General features: G+C 31.6%; 1 long non-coding RNA gene across 1 annotated transcript in view; it reads right to left on the bottom strand.

Moving 5' to 3' along the window:
* LOC148299733 (uncharacterized) overlaps window positions 1-16,892 on the bottom strand; it is an 81,370-nt gene that overhangs the window by 10,052 nt on the left and 54,426 nt on the right. The window contains exon 2 of the long non-coding RNA XR_015839037.1: window positions 11,849-11,923. This is a non-coding gene — a long non-coding RNA (uncharacterized LOC148299733). The remainder of the gene's footprint in view (window positions 1-11,848; window positions 11,924-16,892) is intronic.

Raw genomic sequence — 16,892 nt, 5'->3', positions numbered from 1 at the left:
TATATATATATATATATATATATATATATATATATATATATATATATATATATATATATAAATATATATATATATATATATATATTTATATATATATATATATATATATATATATATATATAAATATATATATATATATATATATATATATATATATATATATTATATATATATATATATATATATATATATATATATATATATATATATATATAATATATATATATATATATATATATATATATATATATATATATATATATATATATATATAATATATATATATATATATATATATATATATATATATATATATATATATATATATATATATGTATATAGATAGAGATAATTCTAGTGAACAGTAGTAAAATTTCAAAATTAAATCATATTTGGTATATATATATATATATAGAGAGAACTTCCAAGAATTAGTGGTTGTGTGGCTGTCAATCATGGATAGAATTTGTAAATGTTTAAATTAATTGTTCACGTTTGTGAAGTGATCACTTAAACCAGCATATAAGCCCTGTAAATTCCCAGAGTTCCATTTTCTTCTTCTTTGTTTAAATGTCAAAAAATATATAAATCAGTCCGATGATGTCGGTAACGACAAAGCACGATCGCTGGTGAAAGAAAATAAAATTGGAAAAAGAAATTTAGCTGCTGTTTTATTCCTTTTTGCGATATTCTATCAAATTCCATATAAAAAATGTCTTCATCATTCATACCATTATTTGTGTTCATAGATTTGACCTCGATCGGAATATCATGAAAGAAAAATGCGAAAAAGTCCATTTCAGGTTTTCAGGCGGCATTTTTCAGGTTTTCATGGATCCATGCGATTTTTCACGTAATTCAGATTTATTGACTCAGAACGTTACAAATGAAATAACAATATCCACTATGCTACAGGATGGGGCAAAGATAATCACTATCGGAAGACGTTATATTTTTTACAAATGGTGTCGTACGTCAGTCGTTTTTTGTCATTTGTAAACTAGACAGCTGCGGTATACAAACAAATTTAGGGTGGCGCAAAATAAATCACGGGAAGATGCTATAATTTTTGCAATTGCAGTCGTATCTGTCATTTGTAAACTAGACAGCTGCGGTATACAAACAAATTTAGGGTGGCGCAAAATAAATCACCCTATTGGAAGATGTTATAATTTTTGTAAATGGGGTCGTACGTCAATCATATTCGACTATTGTAAACTAGACAGCTGCGGTATATAAACAAATTCAATGTGGCGCACAATCAGTCATCCAATCTTATTAGTAAATAACGTTTTATTTAAATAAAAACGAATGCTTTTGAGTAGTGAATTTTTTTGTTGAGTACAAAATATGATATACGTCATGTGGCTGCCGCCAGTGACGATACACATCTGTGCCCGTTTTATCAATTCGTTTGTATACTGCAGCTGTCTCGTTCACAAATGTCAAACATTATTGACGTACAACGCCATTTGCAAAAATTATGACATCTTCCGATAGGGTGATTAGTTTTGCGCCACCCTGTATATATGTCACCCATAGATTGATGTATCTGACATCTTGTCACTGGCAGCTCTAACAGTACAGCCTAGCTAACCCCATCGCCAATTTTTTCTTGTATCGGTATTCAATCAAAACGAAGCATGTCTCATTTTTCTTTGATCGCAATCAGCGCTTGAATGGTGCATAGGGCACCCAGTGACGTACACAGAGAATTAATTCGGGTAGTTGGTAGAGGTAGGTAGTGAGGTAAGCTGGTACTACTTACTAGGGTAAGCAGTAGAGATAGGCAGTAAAATAAAATGGGTACTTCTTAGTAAGGTAGGGTAGGTATTGGTTGCGTTTTTATATGTCACGTGGGTAAGTTAGGATAGGCACTGCTTTTAGGAGGTCTTCCGCTGCTTCTATTACCAATCACATTCACCCCATAAATTCGATTACTAACATATCCGATGTATCTCATATTTTGATCTCGAATAGTATCAAATCCGATATAACTCATGTTTTGATCTCAAAGAGTAACTAACTAACTAACTAACCATCACGCCGCTTCCCGCAGGGGTAAGCAGAGAGAATAGAGCGCCACACCACTCTGTCCTTGCAAACATTCTTCCCCTCTTCCACGTTCATGCATCTCCTCATACATACCCGCCGATTGTTACGACTCCTAACCTGACCACTTTCAAGTATTTGGCATTTGGTTTTTCTCGGTCTTCCTCTGCTACTTTTCCCAATAACATTCGCCTCATAAATTTGTTTTACCGTTCTTTCCTCACTCATTCGTTCTACATGTCCAAACCATCACAAAATACCGTTCTTAATTTTATCGATAATGCTTATCTCAGCTTTGCATTCCTTCCTTATTTCACTATTCGCACATCTATCATACATCGTTTTGTCGCACATTTTTCTGAGAGATCGCATTTCGACTGCATTCAGTCTACTTTCATCCTAATTTCATCTCAAAGAGTAACAAGTCCGATATTACTAATATTTTGATCTCCAAAAGTAACAAATCCGATAATACTCATATTTTAATTTCAAAGAGTAACAAATCCGATATTTCTCATATTTTAATCTCAAAGAGTAACAAATCCGATATTACTAATATTTTGATCTCCAAAAGTAACAAATCCGATAATACTCATATTTTAATTTCGAAGAGTAACAAATCCGATATTTCTCATATTTTAATCTCAAAGAGTAACAAATCCGATATTACTAATATTTTGATCTCCAAAAGTAACAAATCCGATAATACTCATATTTTAATCTCAAAGAGTAACAAATCCGATATTACTCATATTTTAATCTCCAAAAGTAACAAATCCGATATTACTCATTTTGACCTCAAAGAGTAACAAATCCGATATTACTCATATTTTGTTCTCCCAAGAGTAACATCTTTTCAACCTCAAAATACCATCCAGATTTCAATCGCGGCTGAAATATTAATTGTAATAAATCACTCAAATGTAATCAAGGAGACTTTGGTCACTGATTCTGGAAGGCTTACTTGCTACATAGGAAATTCTCTCGAGCAAGAAATCTCCCATCATACAGCTGGCCTCATTTTTCACCCTGACTGATGTTCTTAAAACGAGCCCTTTTGGCACGCTCAACAAATAACGTCGGAACTAGAAAATATAAGAAATTACTGCTGATACTAACCGCTACGCACACCCAATGATGCACAAAGCACTGCATCAAATTATGTAAAATATTAGTTTAATACACAATATTTTGAGTGTGTCCAAATATTTGTCCATAAATCTGGGTTTCTCCGCATAGGAGTTATTTTTACATTTTCTTCTTCTTCTTCTTCTTTTTCTTAGTGTAAGCCTTGTGGCCTATTTAAAAAAAGTTTCAATACATCCAAAATACAAAAATACAATACCTTTAACACAAAAGAACGACGCAGATGAAAAGAAACGACAATTTAAAAAAATTGTGTGTAATTTTTTTTTTTAAGATTTGTCATATCGCTCACTCCTTTCAAGAACGTCATAAATCAAAAATCGTCAATTTTCAGCTGTGCATGTTTTCGGAATGCCCAGAAAATGTACTATATCCCAGCAAAAGTGGCATATTTTTTACTTAATATTTACCCGCTACAGGGCATAAAGTGTTGTTTTTGAATTTTGAAGAAAATGTATTGTTTAATTATTTTTTTTAAATACTAAATATTTTTCAAATGGAGAAAAAACATTCAGGTTTTACCTAAAAAGATCTGATGCACTGTAAAAAGTTCAATAAGTGGCTTAATATTTATTTTTAATACATTGTATTATATTTTTAAACTTTAAAAACGTCCTCCTGAAAAATCAAGTTTTTTGATTTATGACGTTCTTGAAAGGAGCGAGCGATATGTGGTTTGCCCCGGGGTCGTCTACCTTGGACGTACAGAGCAATGTGGGGGAGTCTACATGGTCCCATTTTCCTTACACGCGCATACCATTGTCTCCTTCGTTGCCTTCCCCACCTAACGACATCTTCCATCTCGCATATTTCCCTTATCCTGGCATTTCTCACTCTATCACGAAGACTCCTGCCCGATATGCTCCTTAGGGCCTTCATTTCTGACACATATGAACCTTTCCGTGAGTATGGACGTAAATGAACGTCCAAGTCCATCTGTCAATTGGTATGATGCAATTTGTATAGCAATGACATGTCGCTCACTCCTTTCAAGAACGTCATGAATAAAAAAACTTGATTTTTTAGGAGAACGTTTTTAAAGTTTAAAAATAAAACACAATGTATTAAAAATAAATATCAAGCCACTTATTAAAGTTTTTGATGTGCAACAGATCTTTTTAGGTAAAACCTGAAGGTTTTTTCTCCATTAGAAAAATATTTAATTTATTTAAAAAAATAATTAAACAATACTTTTCTTCAAAATGCAGACAACATTTTCTGCCCTGTAGCGGGTAAATATTAAGTTAAAAATATGCCTCTTTTGCTGGGATATAGTACATTTCCTGAGCATTCCGAAAACACGCACAACTGAAAATTTACGATTTTTTGAAAGGAGTGAGCGATGTGTGGATATTTGTATGTAATTTTGTCATAATCTCAAACTATTAAAAAGAGATGTTTTAAAAAAATTATTTTTACACAATTTCTATCTTCATAATAACACAAGTAGCTTTGAAGAATGTGCGACAAAACGATGTGTGATAGATGTTCAAATGGTGATATAAGGAAAGCGTGTAAGGCTGAGATAAGTATAATAATAATAATAATAATAAAACCCTTATTCGCACCCCAATGGTGCATAGGGCACTGTGTCATATTAACGCAGTGTTATCTTAATCGTTTACACATGAAGGAAAGGTGATCAGCCCTCCGCTTCAGGTACCAGTCGATGGTAATATTGAATAAATATTACAGTGAAAAAATCACTTATATTTATTTTACCCCCCTTGGGAATCGAACCCGGGACCTCCAGAACGGTAGCCGAGCGTGCTGACCATTACACTACGGAGGCGGACAATAATTTTATAGAGATAAGTACTATCCATAAAATTAAGAAAGGTGTGTTGAGATGGTTTGGACATGTAAAACGAATGTGTGAGGAATAAACGGTAAAATAAATTTATGAGGCGAATGTAATTGTAAAAAGGAGTAGAGGAAGACCGAGAAAAACTTATCACGATCAGGTATGCCAAATACTTAAAAGCAGTCAGGTCAGGTGTCGAAATAATCGGCGGGTATGTATGAGGAGATGCATGTTTGCAAAGGCAGAGTGGTGTGGCGTTCTATTCTCCCTGCCTACCCCTGCGGGGAAGCGGCGTGATGGTTAGTTAGTAAGTCTATCTCCATAATATACAGATTGCGTTTGCAAAAAAAAAATCATATATAAAGAGCCCATTTTACAGGAAAACTCGGACGTCAATTATTGTACTATCAAAAAGGCTATGAAGAAGATATTGTTTTTGCAGATACGACCCAATTCGTGACGCCTGCACCCTTCCGTAATGTCTGTCATTATTTTCCCTGTCTACGAAATGCCACCTTTCCGCGAATAATGGAGCAATAAATATAACACTAGAGGTTCGGTTCCAGGATGGGCTCGTATTACCCTTAAAAATGCTAAAACTATGTATTATACTAAAATCAGGTCAATACACCTTCTTTAACTAGCCCTTAAAAGGTCCTTTATTATTTTTATTTATTTATTTCATAATAATAATAAAACCCTTATCCGCACCCCAATGGTGTATAGGGCACTGCTTCATATAAACGCAGTGTTATCTCAATCGTTTACACATGAAGGAAAGGTGATCAGCCCTTCGCTCCAGGTACCAGTCCAGGGTAATATTGAGTAAATATGACAGTGAAAAATCACTTATATTTATTTTACCCCCCTTGGGAATCGAACCCGGGACCTCCGGAACGGTAGCCAAGCGTACTGACCATTACACTACGGAGGCGATCTTTATTTATTTCATAGATACATTTAAAAAATACTAATATATATCGCTCGCTGCTTTCAAGAACGTCATAAATAAAAATCGTCAATTTTCAGGTGTACATGTTTTCGGAATGCCCAGAAAATGTACTATATCCCAGCAAAAGAGGCATATTTTTAACTAAATATTTACCCGCTACAGGGCAGAAAGTGTTGTTTTTGCATTTTGAAGAAAAGGTATTGTTTAATTATTTTTTTAAATATACTAAATATTTTTCAAATGGAGAAAAAACCTTCAGGTTTTACCTAAAAATATCTGTTGCACAGTAAAAAGTTCAGTAAGTGGCTTGATATTTATTTTTATACATTCAGTTGTATTTTTAAACTTTCAAAACGTTCTCCTGAAAAATCAAGTTTTTTGATTTATGACGTTCTTGAAAGGAGTGAGCGATATGTATAACGGCTCTTTAGGCATGGCCTGTGTTGAGCCGAAATACTTGCATGTTAATACAATTTTATTTATTTATTATTATTTGTTTTTACTAATTTATTAGATTATATACATGACATACAATAGGTACAATAACAATTCACAGTATAAAGGTTTTATAATAAAATAATTACACCTGGACTTTTAATTAATTCACTTTCTACCTTGTCCCATCCAACGAGAAGCAACTATCAAATTTACCATAATATTAGAAAATTATGGTAAATTTTCTCATGGTAAAGATCAATTTATCATTCGATCAGCCTAGCTAATAAAGCAGCACGTCGCTTTCCGCAGGGGTAGGCAGAGAGAATAGAACGCCACACCTATTTGAATTTGCAATCAATCTTCGCCTCTTCCACATCCATGCATCTCCTCATACATACCCGCTGATTATTCCATTAAAAATACTTGACCATGCCAAGTTTTCATCAGTCTTACTCTGATTATATTTCGATTATATTTTAATATAAAAAAACGAATATGTACATATATATATAAATATATGTATATATATATATATATATATATATATATATATATATATATATATATATATATATATATATATGTACATATATATATATATATATATATATATATATATTATATATATATATATATATATATATATATATATATATATATGTATATATATATAATATATATATATATATATATATATATATATATATATATATATATATATATATATATATATATATATATATATATATATATATATATATATATATATATATATATATATATATATATATATATATATATATATATATATATATATATATATATTTATATATTCCACAGAGGGTCAAAATAAATATCAGTGATTTTTCAGCCCAATAATTATTTAATATCGCCCTGGAATGGTACCTGAAGCGTAGGAGTGATCACCTTTCCTTCGTGTATTTAACGAACAAGACAACTCTGCATTGATACGATGCAGTGCCCTATGCACCATTAGGAGCATAGGGCACTGCGTCGGATAAGGATAAGGAAGAAGATTAATTAGCCAAGACAGGTCGTAAGACGTGTAAATTTTAATTCCCGAGGTGTTCATTGTCTCTGTGTTCAATTTGCTTAAGCAAAAAGCTAACGAGCTAATGAATATTTACAATACAAGTAAAATTACATATTATTTAATTCTCCTTAATGCCCCAATTTGTCGGTTGGCAGTTACGACAGAGCGCCGGTTAAACCCTCCCGCATGGCGGGGGTAATCCGAGATTAGAGTTTAACTACAGTTTGCGCGAGGATTAACAGGATTTTCCTTGGAACGGTATCCAGAAGGATTTCAGACAGAATAATAGGGTTCTTGTAATGACTTGAGTCTTGCATGTACCGCAAATTTATTTGATTTTATTATTTTTTTCCGATCAAGTGTTCCTTGTACCACAAACGCTCATAAGAATATTTAAAAAAAATTATTATAAATAATAATATTACACATTAAAAACACACGCACACACACCCTCCTTCCTTTTTTTTCTCTCTTAATATATAACGATCCGTCCGCCTCCGTTTAATGTCCGCTTCCGTAGTGTAATGGTCAGCACGCTCGGCTACCGTTCTGGAGGTCCCGGGTTCGATTCTCAAGGCGGGTAAAATAAATATAAGTGATTTTTTCACTGTAATATTTATTCAATATTATTACCCTGGACTGGTACCTGAAGCGGAGGGCTGATCACCTTTCCTTCATGTGTAAACGATCAAGATAACACTGCGTTTATATGACGCAGTGCCCTATGCATCATTGGGTTGCGGATAAGGGTTTTATTATTTTATTATTATAATATGTAACAGTATCAAAACATAAATGTGGAATTATTTCATTGGCTTATAATTGTCAATCGTTTTTTTAAATGTTTTTATTTTTATTTTACGTTATCGGGTGTGTTATGAGGCGTATCCCTGCTTGTATCTGCTTCATAGCGCTGTGATAGTAGTAGTAATGTGGATTCGTTTCTGTGACTTCATTCGTTACCAACTTACGAAAACAACGTTTTTACGAAGACGAATTTTGCAAAAGAAAATCACCAATAAAAATATTGATTATATCGGGTGTTATAAACACTTCACGAGCCTTACACAATAAATTATAGGTTGAGTACGTTAAATGAGACGTTCCCCCCTGAGTGATAATACCCTATCGACAACCACACAGTTCATTCTGAACTATTTTTTTATTATATTTTTATATACTATTTATATATATCCTATTTTTTTTTAAATGAAGAAAACATTTTTTCAGACTATGGTTTCCTGTTACAATGTTTTGAAATATTCGTAGACATACAATATACCCGGTGGAGTTCCACAAGGTTCTGCAATTGGAATCGTTACAAACAGCTCAATTTATGGAATTCCGTTCGTCGAAACAATACTTCGTGACCTGTTTTGTGATGCTGGAAATGAATCGAGCTGGAAACTTGCACTGGAACCTCGATGTTTGTACGAATTTCATATTTTACATTTGTGCACATATCGTAGTCGTACAGGAGAAAGTGACCAACTACCAAAACATGTTCAAGAGGGCCATTTAAGTCACTTTTGCTTGGCATGAAAATAAACACCAATGCAGTTATTCTCAATATTATTAATATTTAAAGCATTTACTTTGTGGTTAGTCATTTTTACTTATTTATTTTTTTACAAAAATGTTAATAAAATTAGTATATAACCACTCACGGAGATTTTTACGTCTACCGGTTTCAAAACGTACCCGTCTCTTCGTCAGGACAATCACTAACACAGCGTGAAGGGTAGTATTGTTTGCATGCTGTGTTAGTGATTGTCCTGACGAAGAGACGGGTACGTCTCGAAACCGGTAGACGTAAAAATCTCGGTGAGTGGTTATATACTAATTTTATTAACATTTTTGTAAAAAAATAAATAAGTACCAATGCAGTTAGTCATTTTTAACTAGTCAATAAGTATATTATAAGTTTAAAATCCTTTGAGATTTTTTCAGGGCAATATTAAGCTAGCAAGATATCAAATAGTCAATGATCACGTTTTTGTAAAACAATGCACTTGGTCACTTTCTCCTGTATGAGTACGTTATTGAGATAAATTTTCAACAAAGAAATTTCCAACTTAGAAAAATGAAAATAATATTTTCTGGCGTTTTCATGTATGTGATTATAATTCAGGATTTGGACCTAACATACTGATATAAGAGTTTGTGTTCGATAAAAAGATCTTCTTTCATCTCACCAATAGATGTCTCTAGTGAAATTCTTGTGATACAAGCACAATGTTTCGTATTGAATCATATGTATAGAGCTTCCAAGACTTTATTTTGAGTGTGTCCAAATGCTTGTTCACAAAATCGTGATTATCTCCAATTACAGGAGTTATTTTTAAATTATTTTTTGACATCTCATCAAAGATGAAGAAGAAATTAGTTCATATATAACTTGCAAGACTTTGAGTAGTGTGGTTGTCAATAATGGGTAGAATTGGTGAATGTCACCCGTGTGTTAAGTGATCACCAGCCTATGACGGTCGTCAGCCCTGTAAATGCCCAGACTATCATATTCTTCTTCATCTTTGATGAGATGTCAAAAAATAACAGGGTATTATCACTCGATAAGAATATCTAATTTAACATACTCAACCTATAAAAGATTGTGTAAGGCTCGTAAAGTGTTTATAACACCCGATATAATCAATATTTTCTTTCATCATTTTCTTTTCAAAATTCGTCTTCGTAAAATCGTTGTTTTCGTCGGTTGGTAACGAATGACGTCACAGAAACGAATTCACACTGCTACTATTACAGCTCTATAAAGCAGATACATAAAGGGACACGCCCCATAACACACCCGATGACGTAAAATTTGATGACGTATAGCGGTGTCCGTTTTTCGTTTTATTAAAATATCTAAAGTTTATACCTTCATATCGCTCACTTCTTTCAAGAACGTCATAAATCAAAAAACTTGGTATTTTAGGAGAACGTTTATAAAGTTTGAAAATATGATACAATGTATTAAAAATAAATATCAAGCCACTTATTGAACTTTTTACTGTGCAACAGATCTTTTTAGGTAAAACCTGAATGTTTATTCTCCATTTGAAAAATATTTAGTATATTTCAAAAAATAATTAAACAATACCTTTTCTTCAAAATGCAAAAACAACACTTTCTGCCCTGTAGCGGGTAAATATTTAGTTAAAAATTTACCGCTTTTGCTGGGATATAGTACATTTTCTGGGCATTCCGAAAACATGCACTACTGAAAATTGACGATTTTTGATTTATGACGTTCTTGACAGGAGTGAGCGATATATTCAAACAATGTGAAATTCTAGTGACACAAGCACAATGTTTCGAAATTGGACCATATATATAGAACTTCCAAGAAAAGACTGAGATGTGCTGTTGAGTAATTGTTTTTTTTGGATATGGTTTGTTTTAGGACCTATAATGTTGAAAATAATCATTTTTATAATTTTTATATTATAAATATTTTACATAAATTTTTATACTTATTTACATAGATAACAATGGTACTCGAGATATTTCTGAATCACATCAAATATTCCGACAGTACAGAAAGGTTAATCTGTGCGAAAATTGGGAATCTAGCCGGACCCCCACGACCCCTCCGGTCAGGGTTGAGCCCCCTCTGAGACCCCAGACTAATCTGTATGCGGGTGACGTTCCGCCCCACGATTTGGGGTTGGTTATCCCAACACTACAATTACATTATAGTAAATATTCATCCGTCGAAGCCTAGAGCAGATAAAATATTGTTATATTTATATTTATATTTATATATATATATATATATATATATATATATATATATATATATATATATATATATATATATATATATATATACATTTAATGATTAAAGAAAACACTTGTTTTTTACCACTTGAGTTGTATAATAATCACTCATTTCACTCTCATAAATTAAAATTATTACACTTTGTTCCATATAAAGGCCAAATTATGAATTATCTTTATTTAATTTAGAATTATAATTAATTGAATTTAGAAATCCAAAAAAACCTAAATTCTAATCATAATTTATTAAATAATATATTCTTTCAAAATTCTTCACCTTTGCTTTCCATTTTTCCTTTGTTTTCAAACTCCGCCCCTTGACTAACCCCCTCCCCCTAACTTTTCCCTCTCCTTATTTATAAAACAATTCTATATTTTATATTTTAGTTACTATACAGACCTGAATGATGGAAGTTGAAGTTCTAAAACATGTAGTCTATAATAAAACTCAAGTGGTTAAAAACAAGTGTTTTCTTTAATCATTGTAACATGTCTTACCACAAAGTTAATGCCGAAACAATAAATAAAAAATAAATATATATATAAACACATTTATAGCGTGAAGACCAAAAAGTGCTTAGTGCGAAAAAATTAAAAATGTGTATAAAATAATTGGTTTTACCTTATATAGATAATGTGAGTCCAATATGTAAATTGATGGGAACTGCTCGGTCTTCATCGTCTCTGCCATGATCTCCTGAAAAAAATACATATTTAATGAAATTTTACAAAAATCGGCGTTCATAACATATGCAATATAAATACTTTAATTCCAAAAAAGAAAAAGAAAGTCCCTCTTCAATCACAAGAGCTCAGAGGCTCAGAGCAACTAAAATTATATGATTGTATTAAGTAGAAATTGCATCAAATTGTTTTAAAAAATGTAACTACGACATTTTGAGTGTGTCCAAATACTTGTTCACAAATCTGATTTGTAAACAAGTATTTGGACACACTCAAAAAGTTTATTAATAAATTTATCTGGTCAAATTATATAATAAAATGAAAAGGATACTTTCTGCGTTTCTCATGTGTGTGATTATAATCCAGAATTCGGACCTCACATGCTAATATACGAGATTTTGCTCATTAAAAAAGCTTCTTCATCTCACCAATAGATGTCTCTAGTAAAAATTCTAGTGATTCAAGTACCTACAATGTTTTGAAATTAAATCATATGTATGTATATATATATATATATATATATATATATATATATATATATATATATATATATATATATATATATATATATATATATATATATATATATATATATATATATATATATATATATATATATATGTATATATATATACATATACATGTATATATATATATAAATATATATATATATATATATATATATATATATATATATATATATATATATATATATATATATATATATATATATATATATTATATATATATATATATATATATATATATATATATATATATATATATATATATATATATATATATATATATATATATATATATATATATATATATATATATATATATAACATGGTAATATTTTTCTTTTGTAAATTGCGTGTAAATAATATGTAAATTGGGTGTATAATAATAAAATAAACAATGTGTTGCTTTGTTATTAAAGAAACGACAATAAAAGTTTATTCTTAATTAATCTTTACAATAATTTTTATATCTATATGATTCTGACAGTTAATAATATTATATTTTTTCCATCGGATCTCTTTTGTTTAATTCTGTGCGACGCATGCGACATCTGGTGGTAGAACTGTTTTATGTAGGTACTATTTATAAGTACTTAATAAAATGTATAGGTAGGTACCTAGTTATTTTATTACATCTCCCCCCTTGGGGATGAAAATTCACAGTAAAATTTTCACTCGTCCTCCGGATCATCTTCTTGTAGTGAAGGGACTGGTATAAGTTTAGTGATATGATAAAGTTTTTTTTTTTTTTCTTTCTTTTTTCCTTCTTTTTTTTCTTTCTTGTTTATTTTTTCTTTCTTTCTTTTTTTTTCTTTTTTCCGTTCTTTTTTTCTTTCTTTTTTTTCTTCTTCTTGACCCTTTTAAAGTAGACACAGTTTTTTTTCAATCCATTTGTTTTTTCTTTTGAATTCCTTCATTTTTATTCTGATCTCTTAAAGTATCTTCTAATTTAACCAAATTTACAACTTTTGATTGTTCATCTGCATTTTCATTCGAGTTTAATACTGGATTCCTGCTTAGACAATCTACTTCTAAATTCTTCATTCCTGGAGAATATTTTATTTTATCTTTCGTAGAAGTTTTTTCTACTTTATTTTTATTTTCATTTTTCAAGCACTGTTTCTGTGTTATTTGTATGTCTTTATTTTTATTCTGATCTTTTAAATTATTTTCTAATTTAACCAAATTTACAACTTTTAATTGTTCATCTGCATTTTCATTCGATTTTAATACTGGATTCCTGCTTAGACAATCTACTTCTAAATTCTTCTTTCCTGGAGTATATTTTATTTTATCTTTCGTAGAAGTTTTTTCTACTTTATTTTTATTTTCATTTTTCAAGCACTGTTTCTGTGTTATTTGTATGTCTTCATTTTTATTCTGATCTTTTAAAATATCTTCTAATTTAACCAAATTCACAACTTTTAATTGTTCATTTGCATTTTCCTTCGATTCTAATACTGGATTCCTGCTCACACAATCTGCTTCGAAATTCTTCTTTTCTGGAGTGTATTTTATTTTATATTTTGTAGAAATTTTTTGCACATTATTTTTATTTTCATTTTTCAAGCAATGTTTCTGTGTAATTTGTAAATCTTCGTTTTTATTATTAATCTTATCATCCTCCTTTGTTTTAAACCAGCACGTTGCTTCAGGGTGATATCGAGTTCCCTTATTTAAGTTTTCACAAATCTTACATGGACTTTTATCTTTAATTTTATCACTAGTTCTTAGATTTCCACGTCTTCTTTGATTATCTTCTAATCGTTTTCTTTGATCATCTTCTAATTTTTCTCTCTCACTCCGAACATATTGTAGTAATTGTTTTAATACATCTAGTGTTTCATAATCCATTTCCAATTAACAAAATTGTCGTTTTATAACGTGGTAATATTTTTCTTTTGTAAATTGCGTGTAAATAATATGTAAAGTGGGTGTATAATAATAAAATAAACAATGTGTTGCTTTGTTATTAAAGAAACGACAATAAAAGTTTATTCTTAATTAATCTTTACAATATTTTTTATATCTATATGATTCTGACAATTAATAATATTATATTTTTTCCATCGGATCTCTTTTGTTTAATTCTGTGCGACGCATGCGACATCTGGTGGTAGAACTGTTTTATGTAGGTACTATTTATAAGTACTTAATAAAATGTATAGGTAGGTACCTAGTTATTTTATTACATATATATATATATATATATATATATATATATATATATATATATATATATATATATATATATATATATATATATATATATATATATATATATATATATTTATATATATATATAGAAATTCCAAGAAATTGAGTAATGTGGTTGTCAATCATGGGTAGAATAAGTGAATGTTACACGTGTGTAAAGTGATCAATTAAACCAGCCTATTCATATTCTTCTTCATCTATGTTGAGATGTTGAAAAATGTAACTACATGTATTTAATAATTAAAATAATAAATAAACAAAAATCCCGCGCAAATGCAGTGAAAATTTTTCCAAAATGGCGTCGCCTCCAGCCTCCAGCTGCCGGAACTGAAGCCAACTTTTACAGTCGTTTCCGCTTTACAAACCGCATCCGAACTGGATCCAGCTGCTACTCTCAAAGCAAAGAAAAAACTAGCCGCCTCGCCAACACAGGCCCGTAGCAGGAATATCAGCAACGGAACCGCCAATAAACTTCCCCTTTAGCTGGGAAAATTAATTTCAACGGGCACGAAATTGTTCCAGACCAGCGGTTCTCAAAGTGTGCGCCGCGGAGCCCTGGGACTAGGCCGGCCCATTTCCACTTCACTCTACCACGTCACAGACCTGTGTCTGGTGTCGGATCCAATCCTTCCTTTTTCTGTGTCTTAATGTTATTTCAAGCAAAATTCGCTCCATGCTCCTCTGTGCAACTTGCAACTTATGGGAGGATTGCTTGGTCAGAGTCATTGTTTCCGCGCCATAGGTTAGGACGGTCGTAAATTATTCGCTTTTTGAAAAAGGTTCCGTCGCCGCAAAAGTTTTGGAACCGTCGCTCTAGACGCTTTACCTGTGTATACATATTACTGACAGATACAAATTATCCTATCTACTGTATATACTGTCGTAAATAGCGTATATTTCGTTCGCCTCAGTAGCAAAATGATAGTACATCTGACTACTGTACGCAGATACCGGTCTCCGAGAAGGCATTGGCTTCGATTAATTTTTTTAATATAATTTTTTTTTATTTGGAAGTAACCCAGTGAAAGGATGTTTCTGCCATTGTCAAGTATTATTGTTATTTACAAACAAATAATAAATATAATAACCTTATCCGCACCACAATGGTGCATAGGGCACTGCGTCATTTATTTATGAAATTAATCCTACATTTGTGTGGTTCGTTATTTTACTTTCATTCTTAACTCAAAATAAAAAATAATTATATAATACTTCTTCTTCTTCTAACCCTCATCCGCCCCCGATGGTGCACAGGGCACTGCATCATATAAACGCAGCTTTATCCTGAAAGTTAACACACTAATGAAAGGCCATCAGCCCTCCGCTTCAGGTGCCAATCCAGAGTAATATCAAATATATATTAATAATAAAATAAAACCCTTATCCGCACCCCAATGGTGCATATGGCACTGTGTCATATAAACGCATTGTTACCTTGATCGTTTACATATGAAGGAGAGGTGCTCAGCCCTCCGCTTCAGGTCCAGTAATATTGAATAAATATTAGAGTGAAAAAATCACTTTTATTTATTTGACCCCCCCCCCTGGGAATAGAACCCGGGACCTCCAGAACGGTAGCCGAGCGTGCTGGCTATTACACTACGGAGGCGGACAAAAGTAATAATAAATAAAAAATAGTTAAAGAAACAAGAGTCCGCGACTCTGTCAAGACCGCAGAGAACTTGGCACAATCAGGTATATCAAATACTTGAAAGCGGCCGGGTCAGGAGTCGTAATAATCGTCGGGCATGTATGAGGAGATGCATGAATGTAGAAGAGGCAAAGAATCCTGGATTATAATCACATAAATGAGAAACAAACAAGGTGTGTTGAAATGGTTTGGACATGTAGAACGAATGGGTGAGGAAAGAACGGTAAAACAAATTTATGAGGCGAATGTAATTGGAAAAAGGAGCAGAGGAAGACCAAGAAAAACTTGGCACGATCAGGTATGCCAAATACTTGAAAGCGGTCAGGTTAGGAGTCGAAAAAATCGGCGGGTATGTATGAGGAGATGCATGAACGTGAAGGGGAAGAATGTTTGCAAAGACAGAGTGGTGTGGCGTTCTATTCTCTCTGCCTACCCCTGCAGTGAAGCGGCGTGATGGTTAGTTAGTTTAGTTACTAAGAGTCCGCGACACTAACCACGGGACCACAATCCGACACGAATAATTTTGATGAACTCAAAGCCAAAGTTAATTGTTTTTACATCGTAGCTGTCTAGATTAAGATGAACATAGT

Source organism: Brachycentrus maculatus, unplaced genomic scaffold (genome assembly GCF_059751285.1).
Source record: "Brachycentrus maculatus isolate JH-2025_06_01 unplaced genomic scaffold, ASM5975128v1 h1tg000984l, whole genome shotgun sequence".
Lineage (NCBI taxonomy): Eukaryota > Metazoa > Arthropoda > Insecta > Trichoptera > Brachycentridae > Brachycentrus > Brachycentrus maculatus.
The sequence above is the reverse complement of the archived record's forward strand: the minus strand, read 5'-3'. Positions and strand labels throughout refer to the sequence as shown.